General features: G+C 36.3%; 1 pseudogene; it reads right to left on the bottom strand.

Moving 5' to 3' along the window:
- Positions 1 to 3,857: 3,857 nt before the first annotated feature.
- LOC116866507 lies at positions 3,858 to 4,991 on the bottom strand (annotated as a pseudogene).
- Positions 4,992 to 6,554: the final 1,563 nt, after the last annotated feature.

The following is a 6,554-nucleotide window of genomic DNA, read 5'->3' as shown; positions in this document are numbered from 1 at the left end:
ACAAAAATGAATGTCCAACTCAAGAAGCAACCTCATATTGGGCAATGAAAGGCTGTATAAGTAAGTACAGACATTAACATAAAAATTGATAAACCCTATTTCCGGTTCCTGTTATCCCACTGTGCAGCCAGAACTATTGGCTATTTCCAGTCCAAAACCAAAAAGCTGGATCATTTCTGATAGATAAATTTCTACAAGAGGAAAGAGAATGCAAAGCAATATATACTCAAATATACACAAGATAAAATTTACACTAATCTGCAGATTTTCATTTATACTCTTTTATATACATGCAGGAAGACCTAGTTGATGAGTTTTGTGCTCATTGATTTCAGATGATCATTTATGACTACATCTCTTTGATTTCCAGAAGATAATGGAAGCATGGGATTGGAAGGGGGAAAAAAATCAAATATCACTGTCAGATAAGATTGTATAAATATATAATGAAAAAAAGGGAACAAGACTGAATTTGGCTTGTTAAATATGTATTCATGAACTGCTTCTTCTTTTTGTAAAAGATTTTATTTATTTATTTGACAGACGGAGATCACAAGTAGGCAGAGAGGCAGGCAGAGAGAGAGGGAAAAACAGGCTCCCTGCTGAACAGAGAGCCTGATCAGGGGCTCGATCCCAGGATTCTGAGATCATGACCTGAGATGAAGGCAGAGGCTTTAATCCACTGAGCCACCCAGATGCCCCTCATATACCACTTCTAACAACCATTTTCATATCTGCAGAAATTGGACTTAATACCAGTTATTAAGTCAAACATTCAAGCTCTGTAGCTTAACATAAAAAGGCACGAGATACTCTCAGCAAGCCACAGTGTAAATTAGAGGAATATTTTAAAAAATATTCTGCTGAGATTTATGCTAAGAATCTCTTAAATGGTCAATATAAAGAGAAACAATATGAACCTATTACTACCTTGCCCCAGGATCCCAAAACCTGTACAGAAAGTATGAGCTTCTTAATGCTAAAAACACACAAAGTCTCCTCAAAGAATGGGAGCAGTGTCTTAAACATCTCACTTTGTTCCTAACATCCATGCATACTCCCAGGGCTAACACGAGAGCTATTATTCCCTATTGCATTCACCTTTACACAAATCTCTCTGAAAAGCCTACAACAATATCATGACTGGCACATATGCCCAGTCTACCAGTAATGACTCAGTGAATCTCTATTCAAGATGATTTGAACAAAGACTATGGAGTACGGTAGAAAAATGGTCACCCCCTCACCCAGTTCTCCAAGGCACATACTGTCATACTTAAAGAGATTGGTAAGTAAAAAGTTTAGGGATACTACATATTCTTCATGGTTCTATAAAAATGTTCCCACCAATAGATGAAATTCCCACCCAAAACACATTTTCAAGTTCATTCTAACACTATAAAAGTTGTTTAATTGATTCCATTCATTTAATCAACTGGGCAAGATTCTATTGATTCTGTAATAAAATGGTTTATAAAAGGAGAAGGGAACATTTATAACATTGTGGAGGTAGACAAAAAATCTTGTTCTAACCCTGCTATAGATATAAACAGATTTTAAGATTCTATTTATGTAACTGGAATTTGCCATTTGAAATGGCATTTAGCTGTTTGTACTCACTTTGTTAGCTTTAAACATCTTGAAATAATCCAAGTATTTTACAACACTTGTCTGAGAATATAAGACATTTGGGATAATACACCAAACCCCTATAAAATTTCAGAGAATAAATTCATAGCCGCATATTTCAAATATACAGATCCATTAAGCCAACTTTGCACAGGGTCACTCATATGACTGAAATACAAAGCATGCTAGACTAATTTTCAAAGTAAAGTTAACTATGACTATTAAACTCTACACAGCAATTTCTGAAACTTGTGTCTATCTATATCACAGATCTAACTTCCTTCAGGATACTAATTGCCTTCTCCTCATTCCCCAAACAAAATAAAACTTAAACATAAGACAAAACAAATAAAACAGAAGCCCTTTATCATAAGTATCTATTTCACATTTTGTTATATCAGATTTTAAGTACAGAACATCATTGTCCTAAATGTTCCTTATTTAATCTTTTTAATCACCCCAACATATTTTTTGAACTTACTATATAAAATAGCCATTGCATATGGATCCAAACTAAAACATGAAACCAAAATGTAAGGAATGAAGTGGGAGAGGTAAAAATGTATTAATCTAAGTGATATTGATTTGTTCCCAATTATAATAACTTGTTACATTTGTTTAGAAAATTAGCAATAAATACTATTATTTGATAAGAAACAAAATCTAGAATATCTAAGTTAAAAAACATGTTTGATTAGAAACTATTTGACATAGTAAAATTTTAAAAAAACTGAAACTACAACTTAAATGACTATATTTAGTATATGAAATCATCAAGAGTCTTGATAACATTAAATAAACATTTCTATTGCAGAATTGTATGGTAAATATTAATATTTCTTCTGATAGACTCTGCAGGGAAAGGGAAACTTAATTCCAAAATATATTTCCCCAAATGAAATGTTTTTAAAATAATAATAATAATAATTATTATTATTTAGTTAGGGATGGGGGGCAGAGGGGCAGAGGGAGAAGGAGAGAGAGAACCTTAAGAAGACACCATGCCCAGTGCAGAGCTAGATGTGGGGCTCGATCTTACAAAGCTGAGATCATAACCTTAGCTGAAATCAAGAGTTGGACGCTTAACTAACTTAGCCACAGGTGCCCCTAAAAGAAATGCTTTTCTTTTCTTTCTTTTTTTTTTTTAAGATTTTATTTACTTATTTGACAGACAGAGATCACAAGTAGGCAGAGAGGCAGGCAGAGAGAGAGGGGGAAGCAGGTTCCCTGCTGAGCTGAGAGCCCGACGTGGGGCTTGATCCCAGGGCCCTGGGATCATGACCTGAACAGAAGGCAGAGGCTTTAACCCCCTGAGCCACTCAGGTGTCTCAAGAAATGCTTTTCAATATTCAATTCAAGAAGATGTACCACCAACATAGACCATAACTGTATTTCACCCTCTCAAACATGTATTTTTATATCAGCATCCTCAATTATCTATGCAAGAGACTGACATTTCAAGAATAAATGATTCATGGGGTGCCCAGCTGCCTCAGCAGGCAGAGCATATGACTCCTGATCTCAGGTCACAAGCTCAAGCCCAGTTTGGGTGAAAAGCTTACTTAAAAAAAAAAAAAGAAAAAGAAGGGGGGGCACCTGGGTAGCTCAGTTGATTAAGTGGCCGACTCTCGGTTTCTGCTCAGGTCATGATCTCAGGGTCCTGGGATTGAGCTTCAAGTTGAGCTCCATGCTCAGTTGGGAGTCTGCTTGAGGATTCTCTCCCTCTTCCTCTGCCCTTCCCCCTCCACAAACTCTTTCTCTCAAATAAATAAATAAATTTTAAAAAAAGAATAAATATGCAGCTTACTTATGGTGCATTAAGATTAAAATGTTTCCAATGAATACCTAGAATTGTACTAAAAGTAATTAAAGTAAAACTTTAAAAATTATTCTAGAACGTTCTCATTGCTTACAGTCAACAAACACATAAGCAGAGGAAAGTCACAGTTATGTTAAATTTATAATAATTCACATATAACATAGATTAAATTATCAAAGAAAGGATTAAACTGACATCTCCATAGCTCCATAGCTCTTTGCAGATTGAACATATTTCCATGCCTCCACATAGTGATGTCAGTAAGCATATTTCTTGACATCATTCAATCTATTTTAAAAAATTGTACAGCAAGGTAACCAAGTGAAATAACAGGAATTTTAATTAATACTGTCTTTTTAGAATTTCTTAAGAAAAGATATACAGGAATTGCTTAGCTGCCTATGAATAATTAAATCTCTTTACTTAAGCACTTAAGCACTTTTAATACAGTAACCACAGGCTTCATTTTGAAGTTTTTATGAAAATGAACTGTTGCATACTCAGGGAAGTCACACTCAATAGTGGAGTATTTGGCTTGAATCAGAGCCCATGATTCCAAAGGATATGAGAAGCCAGTGACTTGAATAAAGAGTATTTCTACCTTCTTTTCAGTATCTTCTCTCTCAAAGCCCTTATCTTCTTTGCAGGCTTCAAAGTAAGCATGCAGCCACTGACCCTGGAGTTCCCTGTCTGGATAGAGAGTACAGTCTACATCACTTGAGCCTACAAATTCACTGAAGTGATTTCTAATATCATGTAGCGGGTAGCCGTGTCAAGAATTTTACAATGAACTGTATGTCACCTTGTTTCTCACTGTAGATGATTTTCTTATGCAATAGTTCATTATGGCAAAGCACAACTCAGAATTTCAGGTTAGAAAGATTCTCCTTGAAATAAATCATCTCTTTCTGAAGACTGAGAGCTAAGTATATTACTTAGGAACATTTTATCAATGCCTTTATCTGCAAATGCTGTAGGCATGAGAGAGAAATATATTCTCACCTGTAGCCATAGATTAGATTTGGGAATCCAACCATTGTGTACATGAATAGTATGGATTTTAGCAAGCTGATGAGCTAGTCACCTGAAAAGGGCTAAGTTGCAGATGCATTTCTGATCCAATGTTTTCCTCTGTATAAATTTATTGCACAGCGCATGACAAGGTACAGGTGAGCTATGGATACAGTTATGAGCTTGCAACACTCAAAACCTCTTCACTTTCTCATCTCACCAACTGACAAGTCAGTCTTATCGCCATTAATTTCTCACCGAGACTGAATCTTCCATTTTATTACCCACACAACAGCCAGGAAATTTGTGATTTCATCTATAAAGATGTGCAGGTCCCCTCCTGGGTGGGGGGTGGAAATCCCACTGTGGCCACAGGTGTTAAGGTGGTTCAGAGACCCTCCTGGCCCCTCTTTGCCTCTGGATCCTGAATCATGATATTCAACTTGAGCACCTCTAGGGAGACCATTAATGTAACGTCCATGGTCCAGGAGACAGTAGAGATCACTGTACAGAAAGTGACAAAAACTACCATGCGTGCTGACTAGCTGGTAGATACTTTTGTCCTGTGACTTCCTGGGGCTCCATACACCTAATGCCTTCTGTTTAGTTGTTTACAATTTAGAACCTCATGTTACAATTTAGTTGACTCCAAATCACTGCTCCAAAGCCGGTTAATATTCTTCTTATTCCCTCTCTATAAGATCAGTAAAGGTGATTTTGTCCTCAAATTTTAGGCTTTGAGGTTGTGGCTTTTCCCTGGTTTTACTGATGATAGGATATTCTTTGTTTTCCACTGTTCAGTTTGTTTTTTATTGATTTTATGACTAAGAGAAGAATTTTTAAAAATCTTTGCTAGGCCCTCACCCAGATGAAATCTCAGGTAGCATTTTCTTAATACAAAGCAGCAGTTCTCAGGTCTAATTGCACATTAAAATTGAAGGTGCTTTTACAATTCTAGTGACCCAACTATATGCCAGGCCTTTAAACCAGAACTTCTGGAGCTAGACCCAGGCATCAGCCATTTAAAAAAATAAAAAATTTCCCAAGTGATTGTAATGCTCACCTACCAATGTCAAGTCTCATACTTCTCTCTCTATGTGTTTTTTGTTTGTTTGTTTGTTTGTTTCATTTTGTTTTTATTTGAAAATATATGTAAATTTGTACCTTATCCACATAACTTATCTTCACGGAGCCCATTCAATTATTTTTAGCATCAACAAATTTCAATGAAAACTTATTTTTCCAATGTCTTCAACTGAGCTAATATCAGACTCAAACAAATTATTTTCACAGTGATACTATTTTTAGGAACAAATAATTATTCCTAGAAACTAATTATTGAATCGTACAATATAGAGCGTAAAGTTGAAAAAGATGCAGAAAGAAATGAGTTCATGCTGAATAGTGCTTCATTCTGTTAGCTGAGGTTGCCATAACAGAGTACCACAGACTGGAGGTTTAAACAACAGAAATTCATTTTCTCACCGTTCTGGAAGCTAGAAGGCCAAATTCAGGATGTCAGCACAGGTGGTTTTTTTCTAGGCCTCTCTCCTTTGCTTTTAGGTGTTTGCCTTCTGTCTGTGTCTGCATATAGTCTTCCCTCTGTACCTGTCTGTCTGTGTCTTTTTTTTTTTTTTAAGATTTTATTTTTTAATTTATTTGAGAGAGAGAGTATGAGCATAGGGAAGGACAGAAGAAGAGGGATACCAGACTCCCCACCAAGCAGGGAGCCTGACTTGGGGCCTCACAGGGGGCTCCATACGGGGCTCAATCCCAGAACCTCAGGATCACAACCCAAGTCAAAGGCAGACACTTAACCAACTGAGCCACCTAGGTGCCCCTGTCTGTCTGCCCTCTTAATCTTCCTTTTATAAGGGCGCCAGTCAGATTGGATCAGGGTCCACCCTTATGATCTCATTTTAACTTAAATAACTCTTTAATAATCTCTCTAAAAATATAATAGTGTTCTGAGGTACCAAAAGTTAGGACTTTGACATATGAATTCTAGAGGAACACTATTCAGCCCATAACCATACAGCAAATAACCAACATTTTGAATTTTATAACTATGCCAGAATTCTGAAATTATAAAATT

Source organism: Lontra canadensis, unplaced genomic scaffold (assembly GCF_010015895.1).
Source record: "Lontra canadensis isolate GAN:19392208 unplaced genomic scaffold, GSC_riverotter_1.0 scaffold10, whole genome shotgun sequence".
NCBI lineage: Eukaryota > Metazoa > Chordata > Mammalia > Carnivora > Mustelidae > Lontra > Lontra canadensis.
This window is presented reverse-complemented; position numbering and strand designations above follow the sequence as displayed.